Here is a 16,878-nt window from a genome sequence, read left to right as displayed (position 1 = left end):
TAATCTTAGTATTTCATGACAGGTTTTGGCACTATATTTTACCATATTTTCATCGGATAGTAGGAATGAAATCTTATCAGGCACTGAAAATGAACTGAAATCATTATTGATGGATGTCGCTTTTAAAACAAATTCATTTCTCAAGGTATTGTACAATGGACATTGGAGTAAAACATGGGTTTCGTCTTCCACCAGAGTTTTACAGTAAAAACAAGTTCGTTATTCTAAAACAATTCCCCGGCCAGTTTCAATTTTTAAGGGTGCTACACCGCACCTGAACTTGGCTAAAGCACTTCTTTCATTTCTTGTTATAATTCTATTCTTAACATAAGGTTCCGCTTTAAATGTACTTTTAAAAGTCTTATAAAGGCGTAATTTATTTCTACCTTTACTGTGACCGTTACCAGTAACTGAATTAATTTGATTTAGCCATGTCAGATTTAACTCATTTGACATATTGGAATAAAAGTATATATATAAGTATATATATAGTTACCTACATCAGTCTGGATATTTTTCTTAAAAAGAGGTTTTACTCTAGCTTTTAGCTCTGTTGGAACTTCTTTATCAACAATTGATTTATTTATAATAAAGGTAATAGGTTTTTTTAGAATAATTTCCCCATCCTTAATAAACCGTGCTGGAATGTTGTCTAACCCAGTACTTTTCATAGGATTTAATGAACATAGTTTTTTTTAAACATACTCTTCACTGACTGTTTTAATATAGAATTTTTTCTCTGATGGAACCTTGTTACTATAGTATTCTTTAAAGATACTAGATGAGGTTTTAAATACATTTGGGAATGCCGGTAGTTTGCTTACAAGCATCGATGCTACATTGGTAAAGAAGTCATTAAAATAATTTGCAATCTTTTTGTCATCAAAACAGATTTTTATCTTCTATGTTTAAAACAACTATTGCAGAAGACTGAAATTTGGAGCTATAACCTAGATCTTTTAAATGTTTCCAGAGCGATTTTGGGTCGTTTTTATTCTCTTCAATTTGATTATTGATATATTCAGATTAAGCTCTTTTTACCTCTTTTTGAACCAAGTTCCTATACTTACAATAAGACTTGTATAAATCTTTCTTTTTTTCTTTTTTAAACATATATAGAAGGCGATCACGCTTTTTAATTAATGCAAGAATATCATAAGTAAGCCATTGTTCTGTCCTTTGTTTGAGCTCTTTCCAACAAAATTCAAGGCTATCATTTTGTAAATCAGTTCTTTCTGAGAAAGCCAAATCACTCTTAATATAAATACAAACCCCGCCCCCATGTCTATCTCTATCTCTGCGTATAATATTGAAACCATCCAAAGAAACCTCAGAGTTTGTTACTAGTGCTTATGAAGAGTTTCTTGTCAGTCCAAGCAGTTTAATGACTAATTTCGGTACTGTTACATTCAAATTGTTATTACAACCCATTTTATTTGTGGAGGGACGAGGTAGGGTACATGCATTCTGTAGAATTTCGGAAACAATCATTCTTAATCCAAATATGTATACGTTATTGCGAATGGCAATTTATTAATCCAGAATCACCAAAAGACAGTTTTCTTTCAATTTACGTTGTTTCAGTTTTATATTTAATAAATGGTATTTGAATAATAAATACCGGTAGATGTCATCTATTTAAATGAACATATTGTGTGCCGTTAACTCGTATACTCAATGTAATAACAGACATAACTGAGCCTTACTCTGGGAAAACGGGGTTTAATGCATGTGCGCAAAGTGTCGTCTGCACAGGCTAATCAGAGAAGTCAGTTTTAGCTTGTATGGCAGTTTTCGTTTAAAGGAAGTCTCTTGTTGACGAAAATCCAGTTAAGGCGGAAAGTGTCACTCCGCACCGGCTTATCTGGGACGACAATTGACGCAAATGCAGTTAGTCCTACCGGTATTGCCACAGAGTTAAATTCATATATTAACCAAAGAAATGCAACATAAAGTATGTCTGCTCCAGTCGGGCCTGTCTTTGAATGACATACATGGCTTATTGTATCAAACATTTAATTAGAACCACAAATGATTTTCTATCGTTACTGGTTTCAAACTCAAAAACTTTTAATAATGGCTGAAAATATCGACATAAATTTATTTTCGTTTCAAATAAAATCATGTTTGCAAAAATTGTCTATGTCTGCATAAAATGACATAATCGAAAATAAGAAAAACTCACGTCAGAAGATTCGAGTGCGACGGAAAAAGACGCAACAGAATCGCAAGCCAAAATAAAAAGGGGAAGCGTAAGAACTTACAGTTTTGTTTATGTTTTGTCTTTACTGCATTCACTTATCGGAGAGAAACTCCATCACCATTCAGCCTACCTTACCCACATGGGATGGTAGTTGTATATGCAGTTATGCCGAGAAACTTAATTGTTGCCGTTGCATGATTGAGATGCTGAACATTCTTAAAAACTGACACTTACTTTTTTAATTAAATTTTGTAAGGTTACCGCTTTATCATCCGGAAGCATTTAGCTTGTAATAAATCGATGATTTTATTAACTATTATTCAAGGGGAGAATGTAAGCACCTGCATGTGCGGTTGATCAAAATTAATATGTCCGGTAATTAGCAATGCTGTGTTATACTAATTAAATTTATATTTCAGAATGCACGAGCCAAGAACAATCTACATTTAATTCCAATTTAGTCCCTGTCTTTACTGAGGAATATAATCGGTCGATGAGAAATTCCCAAAACAATAAACCAGGTAAGCCGTCGTTCGGTGCTTTTTCGTCTGACGATAAACTCAGCTTTCGCAAAAATTATTTTACTTTCACAGACGACATTAACACGCAATCAATCTGCACTCGGCATCATTTGCATTCAATTAAAGAATGTTTGAGTGTTTTTCCAGACATAAGAGGCGTGTCTGTGCAAATATTATATGAAACACTTGTTTATTCTTTACGATCATGGGTTTTTATAATAATCATCATAAAGTAAGCAATCAACCTTATCACACATATCACCCTCATCATCATCATCAAAATGATTATCAACATCTTCAAATAAAATACTTGCATGATTTTCCAAATCTACATCACTACTTTCAACCTGTACAGAATTGGATTGGAAAACTGTCAAGTTATTATTTGATTTTGCAAACTATTCATCACTGATGTGGTATAACTGATCAACAAGTCATCTTGAAAAAGTTCATTTAAAAATACGTCATCAGTCCGTGACAATTCGTATGGAACGATAGATTGTTGGGAATAAATTTCACTAGTTTGGCTCATCATTCTTATGAAAACTTCACATAACTGTCATTGTATCAAAACCAAACGACATTTTTTGACAACTTCCCAATGAAAATTCCAATTATCGCATATAATCATGAGTCGTAAAGCCAAACCAATCTAAACAGTGGCAATAAACACTAGACGTGGTTCAATGAATATGGGATACATCCTTTGCCAACCAATTTCACATTTTTTGACGGAAATACAACAAAAAAGAAAGAAAAACTAACCTTTTTGTAAGCAGGAAGTTTATCCAGTAATTGATGCAGTCACACGGTGCCGTAGTGTACGATGGAATATAATTCAGCTATGGTTAAACTATACTAATATTTTCGTATAAAAACCGTAACAAAATCACTCATTGGGTACTAAATAGATTGTTTCGGAAAATAAATAAAAGAAATCAGATATTTATCACAGTAAAAACGTGTGAAAATTACGCGAAAAAGTTGTCACAACTTTGTAACGTTTTTTCTCGTTAACGACGTCAGCGACGAAGGGGTCAAAGTCTCGTACCCAGCCACTATTAATACATCTCTCATTGTATGAGCACGGATGGCCGAGTGGTCTTAGCATTAGGCTTTTAGTCAGTGGGATCGGTGGTTCGAGCCCAGTTGAGGGTTACTTTTTTCTTTCTTTAATTGTATTCTTGTTTTTAGTGGAGATGTTAAGATCCAATGTTTACATTTATCACTATACTAGTAAAGCATTTAATGACAAACTTCAATATCTGCCAAAATCAGTGAAAAGGTTCCTTTAAAGCTTGTATTCAGTACTGACATTAACTGTCTAGAAACAAATTGACACTTTTGATTTATTTCAAATAAATTAGGTACGGTGAGGTTATTGTACGATATTAATTGGCTCTATACCAGAAATACATATTATGATTATGGGATTTTGGTAAGTATCCACTTAAAAATGCCGTATGCCATACCCCTGCTGTTGCCGTAAAACCGTTATCCCACCCTAGATGTTTGCCGATGTGCAGCCGACGAAATGCACGATTTGAAAATAAGATTGGAACAGGAAATATCAATCTTAATCCGTCAACAACAGATTATGCAATACATACCAATGCACTCGCGACTGTCTGTATAAAGACACTTATTCATAGTTATTTTTTTTTAAATATGTGTCTAGTATGCAATGACAAGAACCCTTGATTTGTCAAGAAAAGTCTATACTCCGCTCTATGTATTAATTTATCATTATTTTTCATTCATCCAAAACCACATACATTAACACGAGTCTAAAGTAAAACCCAAAACACAACTCACGTGTATGTTGTTTTATTGGTTTACAGGTGAACATGTGAATTACCAGTATAGAAGTTAACGCCGTTCAGTCAATGCATCTAACGAATCTCCTCACATATTGGCGCTGCGCTAAACAGACATTTACTAATGCACACTACGTTATACTAATAGTTTAACGTTTTAAATGCATATACCGCAGGCAAATTAAAAAAAAATAAGTTTAAAGATTAAGATATTCTAACCCTACTTTGTGTTAACGATAATTGTTTTCTTAAAAAATGATATGTTTTATTCAAAACGTTTGTTCTTTAAACAAGTTCTATTTCGATTGTACTATTATAGCGAGGCGCAACGTCTTTATGTGCTTTTGATAATATTTTTAGTTGACATTTCATTTCAGGAAACGTGATGAATGCAGAACTCCGAATTCGTTGAAGTTTCATCTGAAACCATGGACGCCAAATGACATTTCAATAACCGAGATGATCTGACACATATTAACAAAAGAACAATGAGTGAACTCGCGAGTGATTATTATCTTGAGGACAAACAAAATGCTTCCAATCAAACAAATGACCACGTTTATGATTTATACGCTGGTGACGAAGAGGAAAGCTTCATGATCATATTTGGAAATGGCTTCTATGTCTACGTTACTCCAGTTATTCTGATGGTGGGATTGTGTGGTAATTCTCTTTCACTTTGTGTATTTTGCTCTAAGAAAATGAGACGAATGTCAGCAAGCAGATATTTATCGGCATTGTCAATATGTGACTTAATGGCTTTGGTATTTTACGTGCTGAGTGAATGGCTACGACGCGGATTAAATACGATAGTTCCTGGCTATCATGGTTCGTTCCTGGATACACCAGTGGTATGCCAAGTGTGGCTTCATTTGAGTTACATGTCACGACTTTTATCTGCTTGGCTTATCGTTACCTTTACATGTGAACGTTATATTGGTGTCTGTATGCCGCTACGAAGGCGTAACATGGGATCCCTCAAAGAGACCAACCGAATTATTACATTACTGTTTGTTCTATCGTGTATCGTTGCTATATACAAGCCGGTGACAAGTGAAGTTCGAGCGCTGAATAACATGACTGCGTGTACAAGCAAAGAATCCTTTGAATTCGAAGCGTTCGTTTTGGACAGCTTGTATGCGCTGATTATAACACTTGCACCATTCGTAATTATATCAACGTTGAACATTTTAATTGTTAGAAAGCTTCTGAATCGAAAGAGGAAAAACAAGTTCAATTTGGTAACCGAGGAAAATGCTATAAGATTAGAGTTCACATTTATTTTGTTAGCAATTTCATTTTTCTTTATTGCGTTGAACTTGCCGTATTTCTCCATGTGGGTAAAACAGTTTTTGCAATCGCATTACTTGCATTCAACATTCGACCACACGGATGATCTTAGCTTTGAATATTGGCAAGGAGTTACGAAAATTACACGAACAATTTTCAACATAAACTATTGCATCAACTTTTTTCTTTACAGTATCACAGGGGCTTGTTTTCGACTACAATTACGGGCACTTTTCAGCCGATCACGTAATTCTCGCCGGTCATTTTATCAATATCAACCTACTGGAAATAGAACACAGTGTACAAATTCGAGGTCCAGAACTTCGCGGGTATAATGAACATGTGCTGTATGGTTGCAAACCAAACAAGAGCGAGTTCGTCACGATTTAAATTATTAAATAACACATAGCTTTAATAACTAACATTTAAATTGCCTCCACAAGCATGATGTTTTCTTTATGTGGTTCAATGAACAAAGAAGGGTTTACTGAGCCCAGCGCTGCTTTACCCATCATAAACCACAATCCAGTGTATTTGTGAATATTTTCAGTGAATCATATCGGGTAATATATACCTTGTAATGGCTTAGAGCACGATCGCCCTATAAGTAGTTTTATATTACCAGAATAATATTTACAGATCAACATACAAAGATCAAGCATTTGCTCTAGTGTCCATTATATATGAATTAGTTACAAAAAACGGCAGAGTTGAATCATGCATGTTTCAGACCATATGGTGTTACTTTGTACATACGTAAAAGAAAATATTAAACTTAACATCTATTTGTAATAATGGATGTTGTAAAGATACCATATATATTACTTTTTATTTTGAACCTTATTAAAACGTGTATAGTAAAATCGTTAATAAGTTATTAATCGACACTTGTCTATGTGAATATTATCTATTATATCTACTCTCAATAAAATAACGACAGCTCGAAGCAATCTAGCATTTATTGAGACAATCAAGTAGAGCTAACAGCTGTGTGGAACTACATCAAAACTCATTAAAACGTTAATAAAATAATGATTCTTCACAAAACCGAATCAACCCGAGTAGCAGAGTTCATTTTATTTGTTTATTAGTTATCAGTATCATTTTGTTATTAAATGCTACTCTATTTCCTCAATTATGTAGTCAGAAACTAAGGAGTTCCTCATTTCGGAAATATTCATTAACATAGAAATGATAATAACCTTATTGTGTTTAATTCAACTAATAGTTAACATAAAGCAATCAGAAATCAGTAAATATGGAATTTCTTAACTTAGAGTTCGTATTTATTTATTTAAAAATACTATTCATATGTATAAAAGCATATTTTATTCTCTATGATTAAACTCATTTGCGATAATTGTTATTCCCTTATCACTAAGAAGGTACTTATATACTTGTGTACATCACACCCACCTTTTTATATGTTAATAAATAAGTATGAGATTGTAAATATTTAATAAAAACACGCCCCTTACTTTTGGTTTGTTAAATAAGAGTATATCTAAGTCCGTGAATGCTTGAATGGTGCGTTCGCGGTTAAAACAAGTTGTGTTGTAATTGATAACTACATTATTATTGACCAATCTTGAAAAATCTTTGCTACTGATGAGATTGTGTAGCTTATTATTTAGAACTACTCGGGTAAAAGGTATAGCGACGGTTACGATAAATAATTATTAAAAAGTTTCTACCGACTTACTCAAGTTTAGATTGAGGCTTTAAATATTTGCGTTTAAATACCTTATATGTCAACACTGTATTATGATTGCATTTGTGACATGTTGAGAGATAGTACATGTTACTTACTGTTGGTGTTCGCTCTATATGCTCGGTTTGGAGGGATTGCATTTAATATAGTATGTATATGCAGATTACTTGCAGACCTAGCGTTGATTATATGATAGGGCTAATAGGTATTAAAGACAAGCGGGTGTTGATACTAATTTGATCCTGATAATATTTCGAGAGTTGCAATAATCCTATGTAAATAAGGCCATTGTTACTAAAATAGGAAACAATGTTAATGATTGCTGATGACGTTGATGTGAATCGTGTTTGCATTTGTTGCATATATATTTTTATAGTTTGTGTATATGCTGGTAGCTTTATATCACAAACATATTGAACTAAATGGAATGAATATAACGGAATCTGTGATTTGAAGATAAGCAATAAAGCACTTGATACTGTTTATTTACTAATAATATCAGTACACTTTTAATACCATTTGTGTATATAAGCAGCCGTAATTGTTAACATTTAAAAGTGTATACTAGCTATGTTTTGAAATGTGGGAAATGTAGGAAATTCGTAATAATATCGTTGTATGCATTGGTTACGAAGTTCCAAATAGTTTGGGGGTGTTAAAAGAAGTGATTTTTATTTGCAATAATTTCCTTACATTTATCGAATAACCTTTCTGCTGTCGGCATATTTTAATTTTAACCTCGGTGTGTTTGGAGGTAACGTTTGTGGATTTCGTGATAAATTAAATGTTAAGTGTTTGGTTAAGATACCCATAAGCATGTTTTAACAAGCCATTCTTTGTATTGTCCGTTCCGAAGCTGTTACACCTGCTTTCGTCTTTCTTTTATTTTAAATGTCGCAAGGTACGTCATGCGTTATATTGTATAGCCAATGTACCATTTGCCTTCAATTTAAGACTAGCTGACCAGAATTTCTATTCTGATAATGTTTCTTGCGTTTCATTTGTTTCATGGAATGCAATTCTTAAGTTTCATTTTTGTAACTATACTTAGTTTTCATTAATGAATTGCGAGACAATAAATAGCTAAATGTAAGACGTGTCATTTTATTTTCTATGAAGAATGTGAGAAAATTTGTGTTTTACATTTTAGCATGACTATTAAACCATGCCTCGACATGATAAAAAAATTTAGCCAATAGGCAATTATGAAAAAAACGTGTTTTTCAAGAAAAAAACGCAGTAACATACCAGTTTAAACCAGAGCTGTCACCAAATAAGAAACACATTTTTTTCGGTTACATAAAAACTTACGGAATCTGAAATATTATATTAATAATGACTCCGGAAGAGCAATCTTTCTTAAAATAATTTCCAATATTTTAACATTTTTTCTTTAAATCAATGGAACCTCATTGTTAGTTATGATGCTAATAAAACAGAAAGTCTGAATCTGTGTTAATATTCCAAAGACGCACTTAATGATAGAAATGCACTAAATTACGTTAATAACTAATTCATTCATCATTCTATGACTATTTTGCCATCTTTGAGTTAAGTACATTTTGCCACTTTTCAATAAAATCCTTATCTTAATTTCAATTGACCAATCACCAATCGATACATTTGAGAGCAACTCTCAAATGTATCGATTGGTGATTGGTCAATTGAAATTAAGATAAGGATTTATCGGTTTATCAATTTTCCTTCGACAAGCTGAATTCAGAGAATCACATTTTTTAACGAGTTTCGTTAATTTTCCTCGGAAAAAAAAACGTAAATCGAATGGCGGGGTCAATTGTGTATATGTAACTCAGACAGTTTGTATCAGAATGATTAATTGGAGGCACTGAATTTATACTATTTCCAAACCATGATCTCGACATCAGCGAGTGGCAACTGAATAATTGTATAATTACTAATATCCATTAAAGATCGTCTTTACTCATTTCAGATGTCGACAGGCATTGTATTTGTGTGCAACGTTCTATTATTAAGACTGATAAATGTTATACTAGGCTTGTTAAATAATAATTATACCACGTGCGTATTTTAAAACATGAGGGATTTTGATACTCGCCTTGCGCTACCTAACGAAATACTAAAGATAAGTTATATTATAGATGTGTTATGGATAACTATTTTGTAACTATAGCTCGAAAATATAAAAATTAAAAACGTGAACTCTATAAGCATAAATAAAACGTTAGTATTGTTTCCTGCATATTTGCATTCGGCTATTAGAGTTCACCTTTTTACACGTTTTTAATGAGGTCATTACATTATACTTGGTGCTGGAATCGTAAAACAATTTAAATCGTTGCAGGGCGAACAAAACTATATTGGCCATTACGGTATTTTAATATATGCATGCATCTTAATATAAGGTCCTTATCAGGTTATACTTGGCGATCTTGTTTTATAAACGTGTTCATAGATAACATAGTGTTATTTATTACACATACCTTAATTATATATTGTAACATGGAGGATTTGGCAACCCGCGCGAGCGTCTGATATCTTGTTTAAGTTACCAACTTAGCCGTTGTTTTACAGCTTAAGTTATTAAAACACTTTTTTGTTTTGCATTGCATAATTAAAAGATAATACAAATCTCTGTTACTATTGCTGTAATGTATTACAAAGAAAATTCATCCGAAATATCGCATTATCTTTATGCATAGGCGCCTTTTTGGTTTTGACGTGTAAAGGTAGCTGACACATGTGAAATTTGCAGACACAAAATCAGCGACATTATTTTAAAGCCGTCGACGAAACTACTTTCTGCACGTCCAAATTGTTGGATTAAACACACCTTATGTAGAAAATGAAACGTTTGGATTTTCGGGCAATACAAATGATTGATGTCAAGAACCCTATATAAGTTGGAGTTTCTATATAATTGCTGTTTGCTAACAGTTAGCCGGTTTCTTTAGCAATACTTTGCATCAGTTACTTAACACAAGGGTAGAACCACTTTGAAGAACTTTAATCCGATATTAAATGAAGAGCAGTGCACTAGTTGAATATGGAAATGGATAGATGATGGTAAACAGATGTCAGAACAAAATGTAGACTGCTGTGATTTTGGCCCATATATAAGTCAATTTTTCCTCAAAGTTGCAAGTTCTATTCCACTCTTCAGTAGCCAGGTCACCTCGTCTATCCGCAATATTAAGCGATGCGTTTTGAGTAGTGCGCTAAATTCTTCCCCATTGAGTTATGAGAATGCAGCAAGAGCTATTGAGTAGCGTTCTGGGAAACCGGGCTTAATGCCCATGTAACCCAGCCAGAAACAAATCCTCGACCATAAGGGGGTTTAAACCAGGGACAACCAGGTACAAATTTAGGAAACACTACCGCGTCGCTATAAAAGCTAGTTTATTAAATTTCTTATGGCAAGGTAGTTTAAGTTCTCCATATACCGAACCCCGTTACGAACCTCTCCAATTGTGAAATTCTTGCACGAATTACCTACTGTCACGACATCTGTGGGACGGCTCACACACATGGCGTGTTTCTTAACGTTGGGCGCCAATGTAACCCATTCATTAAGTAATGTACTGAACACAGGCTGTAAAGGACGCTTCTTAACGTCTAGACTGTATTTTTGTTACGAAGAAAAACTTCGTTTAAATAAACAAAGACCGTAAAAGCGGAAAACATTGTCCCTGATAAGAATGTGAGGACTGCAAAGGCTTATATCCGACGACACTTTAAGCACATACAATGAGCCCAGATTCACCACAACGTGAGGACTGCATAGGCTTATATCCGACGACACTTTAAGCACATACATTGAGCCCAGATTCACCACAATGTGAGGACTGCATAGGCTTATATCCGACGACACTTTAAGTACATACAATGAGCCCAGATTCACCACAACGTGAGGACTGCATAGGCTTTTATCCGACGACACTTTAAGCACATACATTGAGCCCAGATTCACCACAACGAGGCTCAATAACCCTTATCGTTTAGTTAGACATTCCTCGAACTCCAGAAAACACAAACAATCGAACAGACTATACACAAAACAACATCCTTAATTCATGACATGCTAATTTAAGTTTTTTACCTAGACTCGTTAAGCTTAATCCCCAATGCGTTTCCTTAAACAAACAAAGCCATTACCAATCGTTGGATCAGAATTATTGCCTTTCTGGCCAAAAACGAATGTCCTTATGTTTTTACATGTTCAAACTGACGTTGAAAGCGCAATCCTCTACAGAAAATATTGATGGCTTCTCTACTTAAACACTATTCGGAAGATAAATAAGGACAATAAATTGTCATCATACATATTTATTGAAAATAGAAATGTTTAATTGTATAAATGAAATTACAAATGTGGTGTAGCAAACAATGACTTAAGCTCACAACTACTACTAACTATTGTTATCATTATATTATCCAACATAGCTTGTAGGCAGCATCACAATCATAAAAGTTTCACTCCTACAAGATTACGCTCATACCAAACATATTTAGTCGCTATTCTTACCGAACTGAAATATTGCGTATATTCGTCGTATAAGTATGATACAATTTGCATGTATCAGTGTTCATGTCTTATTTACTTACTTCTTTAAATTTGTGTCTGTGCAGCAAAAAATATTTCCATTGTAAATCTTAAAATCTTAAAATGTACATAGAAAACACCTTAGTGTGTTATGGTAGCCACATACCGAAACATCAGGTGCGTTAAAGTTGTTAGTTTCGACAAATGGATAATAAGTAGTTATTAAACAAACCAGCTTTTTGTTTTGTAGCAGTAGCAGTAGTAGTAGCAGTAGCCGTAGTAGTAGTAGTAGTAGTAGTAGTAGTAGTAGTAGTAGTAGTAGTAGTAGTAGTAGTAGTAGTAGTAGTAGTAGTAGTAATGTAGTAGTAGCAGTAGTTGTAGTAGTAATAGTAATAAGTTCTTGATGATCTAGACGTGATGAATACCCCCACATGAAGAGCGGATGAAAGTACTTGAAATATGGAACACCATGCTGAATGTGTAAAACGCACTAAGTGACTCCGTGACCTAGTTTTTTGCCCGGCATGTCCCATGTTCGAATATGGCCTTGAGATCATCTAGATAAAACTTATGACCAAGTTTGGTGAAGAACGGATGATAAGTACTTGAAATAGAGAGCGGACAACATACTGCATGTGTAACCTAGTTTTTGGCCCGGCATGGCCTATGTTCGAACATAGCCTAGAGATCATCTATATACTACTTCTGACACAGTTTGGTGAAGATCGGAAGTAAACTACTTCAATTAGAGAGCGGACACGATGTTCAATGTTTAAAACGCACTAAGTGACCCCGTGACATATTTTTTGACCCGGCAATGCCCGTGTTCGAACTTGTCCTTAAAATCATCTAGATAAAACTTCTGACCAAGTTTGTTGAAGATCCAATATAAACTACTTGAATTAGACAGCGGACACCATGCTGAAATTTTAAAAATGCACTTAGTGACTTATTGACCTAGTTTTTGGCTCGGCATGGCCCATGTTCAAACGTGGCATAGAGATCATCTAGATACAACTTATGACCAGGTTTGGTGAAGATCGGATGAAAACAACTTGAACTAGAGCTTTGTCACAGACATGACGTATACCCCCACATGCTGCATTATATTTTGCATGCTGTGTTCACAAAACAAGAGAAGCTAATTTACGACGATTTTAAAGAATTATTATGCCATTATCATTTATGGCCATTTTGACCTTTGAACTCTTAAAATTCTTTCGCATGACGTTCCGTCCAATGACTGTAAACAAAATTAATGTACAGAGTCATTTAAGATTCTCACAATGAATGACATAGTTATGACCCGGACAAGCTCATTTATGGCCATTTTTTACTTTTGAACTCCTGTGTGACCTTGACCTTGGCGATATCGACGTAATTCTTCGCATGACACACCGTCCAATGATTGTGAACAAATGTACCGAGGAATTTTAAAATCTCACAATGAATGATATAGTTATGGCCCGGTCAAGATAATTTATGGCCCTTTTTGACCTTTGAACTCAAAGTGTGGTCTTGACCTTAAAGATATCGACATAAATCTTTCTTCATGACACGCCGTCCAATGATTGTGAAAAAATATACCGAGTTATTTTAAAATCTCACACTGAATGGCATAATTATGGCCCGGACAATCTCATTTAGGGCCCTTGTTGATATTTGAGCTCAAAGTGTGACCTTGACGTTGCAGATATCAACGAAATTTTTTCGCATGACACACCGTCCAATGATTGTGAACAAATGTGCGCAATGATTTTAAAATCTCACAATGAACGACATAGTTATGGCCCGGACAAGCTCATTTATGGCCATTTGTGACCTTTGAACTCAAAGTGTGACCTAGACCTTGGAGATATCGACATAATTCTTTCGCATGACACACCGTCCAATGATGGTGAACAAATGTGCCAAAAGATTTTAACATCTCACAATGAACGACATAGTTATGGTCTTAACAAGCTCATTTGTGGTCATTTTGGACCTTTGAACTCAAAGTGTGACCTTGACATTGGTGATATCGACTAAATTCTTTCGCATGACTAACCGTCCAATGATGGTGAACAAATGTGCCAAATGATTTTAAAGTCTCACAATAAATGAGAAAGTTATAGCCCGGACAAGCTCATTTATGGGCAACTCCAAGTGTGACCTTGAACTCGGAGATATCGACGTACTTCTTTCGCATGACACACCGTCCAATGATGGTAAACAAATGTACCGGTAATAAGTCATTTTAAAATCTAACGATAAATGACACGGTTTAGGTCCGGACAAACTTTCGATTTAAAACGTCCTAAGTGACCTCTTGACCTAGTTTTTGACCCGGCATGACCCATATTCAAACCTTACCTACACATCATCTAGATACAACTTTTTACCAAGATTGGTGGAGATCGGATGAAATTTTCGGAACAGACAGACCGACCTACCAACAGACCGACCGACAAAGTGACTCCTATATAGCCTCCTTTACCGATGGTAATTGGGGTATAATTAGAGAGCGGACACATAATACGCACTGACCGACCGACAGACAGACAGACAGACAGACATAAAACCTACAGACAAGTTCTCTCCGATATACCCCCCCCCTAAAATTCGTTTGTTGGGGTATAATAATAATAGAAGTAGTAGTAGCAGTAGTAATAGAAGTAGTAGTAGTTGTAGCAGAAGAAGAAGCAGTAAAAGAAGCAGCAGCAGAAGCAGCAACAGTAGCAGAAGCAGTAGCAGCAACAGGTAGAATATGTACTGGTAGTAGTAGGAGTTGTAGTAGTAGTAGTAGTAGTAGTAGTAGTAGTAGTAGTAGTAGTAGTAGTAGTAGTAGTAGTAGTAGTAGTAGTTGTAGTAGTAGTAGTTTTAGGAGAAGTAGAAGTAGTAGTAGTAGTAGTTAGTAGTAGTAGTAGTAGAGTCGTAGTAGTAGTAGTAGTAGTAGTAGTAGTAGTAGGAAGTAGTAGTAGTAGTTTAGCAGTAGTAGAGAGTAGTAGTTAGTTAGAAGTAATAGTAGCTCTAGTGGTAGTAGTACTAGTGGTAGTAGTAGTAGTACTAGTAGTATTAGCCGTAGTAGCAGCAGTTAGTAGTCGTAGTAGTAGTAGTCGAAGTGGTAGTAGGTAGTAGTAGTAGTAGTAATAGTAAGTAGTAGTAGTAGTAGTAGTAGTATTAGTGTAGTAGTATAGTAGTTAGTCAGTAGTAGTAGTAGTGGCAGTGAGTAGTAGTAGTAGTAGTAGTAGTAGTAGTAGTAGTAGTAGTAGTAGTAGTAGTAGTAGTAGTAGTAGTAGTAGTAGTAGTAGTAGTAGTAGTAGTAGTAGTAGTAGTAGTAGTAGCAGCAGCAGCAGCAGCAGTAGTATTAGTAGTAGTAGTAGTAGTAGTAGTAGTAGTAGTAGTAGTAGTAGTAGTAGTAGTAGTAGTAGTAGTAGTAGTAGTAGTAGTAGTGGTAGTAGTAGTAATAGTAGCAGTAGTGGTAGTAGTAGTAGCATTAATAGTTGCAGACTAGTAGTAGTAGTCGTAGTAATAGTAGTAGTAGTAGTAGTAGTAGTAGTATTTCAATAACAATTAACTTTGTTTAAAGATTAAAAAAAAAAAAGTTCAATTTGGAATGCTTCAAGTTATAACATGTTGAATAATGTGTACATGATTAAGAGATAGGTATTATAAAAGCGAAGCGCACAGTTTGATGTGCTTTTGATAATATTTTATGTTGACATTTCATTTCATGAAACGTTCTGATGAATGCAGAACTCCGAATTCGTTGGTGTTTTTATCTGAAACCATGGACGCCAAATGACAGTTCAATTACCGAGATTAGCAGTAGCAGTAGCAGCAGCAGCAGTAGTAGTAGTAGTAGTAGTAGTAGTAGTAGTAGTAGTAGTAGTAGTAGTAGTAGTAGTAGTAGTAGTAGTAGTAGAAGTAGTAGTAGTAGTAGAAGTAGTAGCAGTAATAGCATTAGTAGTAGTAGTAGTAGTAGTAGTAGTAGTAGTAGTAGTAGTAGTAGTAGTAGTAGTAGCAGCAGCAGCAGTAGAAGCAGCAGCAGCAACAGCAGTAGTAGTAGTAGTAGTAGTAGTAGTAGCAGCAGCAGCAGCAGCAGCAGCAGCAGTAGTAGTAGTAGTAGTAGTAGTAGTAGTAGTAGTAGTAGTAGTAGAAGTAGAAGTAGTAGTAATAGTAGTAGTAGTAGTAGTAGTAGTAGTAGTAGTAGTAGTAGTAGTAGTAGTAGTAGTAGTAGTAGTAGTAGTAGTAGTAGTAGTAGTAGTAGTAGTAGTAGTAGCAGTAGTAGTAGCAGTAGTAGTAGCAGTAGTAGTAGTTGTAGTGGTAGTAGTAGTAGTAGTAGAAGTAGTCGTAGAAGAAGTAGTAGAAGTAGTAGTAGAAGTAGTAGTAGTAGTAATAGTGGTAGTAGTAGTAGTAGTAGTAGTAATATTATATTTATTACAATACTGTTTGTATTGTATCGTTCCTATATACAAGCCGGTCACAAGTGATGTTCGAACACTGAATAACATGACTGCATGTGCAAGTAAAGAATCCTTTGAATTTGAAGCGTTTGTTTTGGACAACTTGTATGCGCTGATTTTAACACGTGTACCATTTGTAATTATATCAACGTTGAACGTTGAATTAATATTAATATTAATATTAATATTAATAATTATTAGAAAGCTTTCAAACCGAGAGAGGAAAAAAATATTTCAAATTTATAACAGAGGACAATTTTATAAGATTAGAAATCAAATTTATTGTGTTAGCACTATCATTTTTTTATTTCGTTGAACTTGCCTTATTTCTCCATGTGGGTTAAGCAGTTTTTCCCATCCCATTACTTG

This window comes from Dreissena polymorpha, chromosome 3 (genome assembly GCF_020536995.1).
Source record: "Dreissena polymorpha isolate Duluth1 chromosome 3, UMN_Dpol_1.0, whole genome shotgun sequence".
Taxonomy (NCBI): domain Eukaryota; kingdom Metazoa; phylum Mollusca; class Bivalvia; order Myida; family Dreissenidae; genus Dreissena; species Dreissena polymorpha.
The sequence above is the reverse complement of the archived record's forward strand: the minus strand, read 5'-3'. Positions refer to the sequence as shown.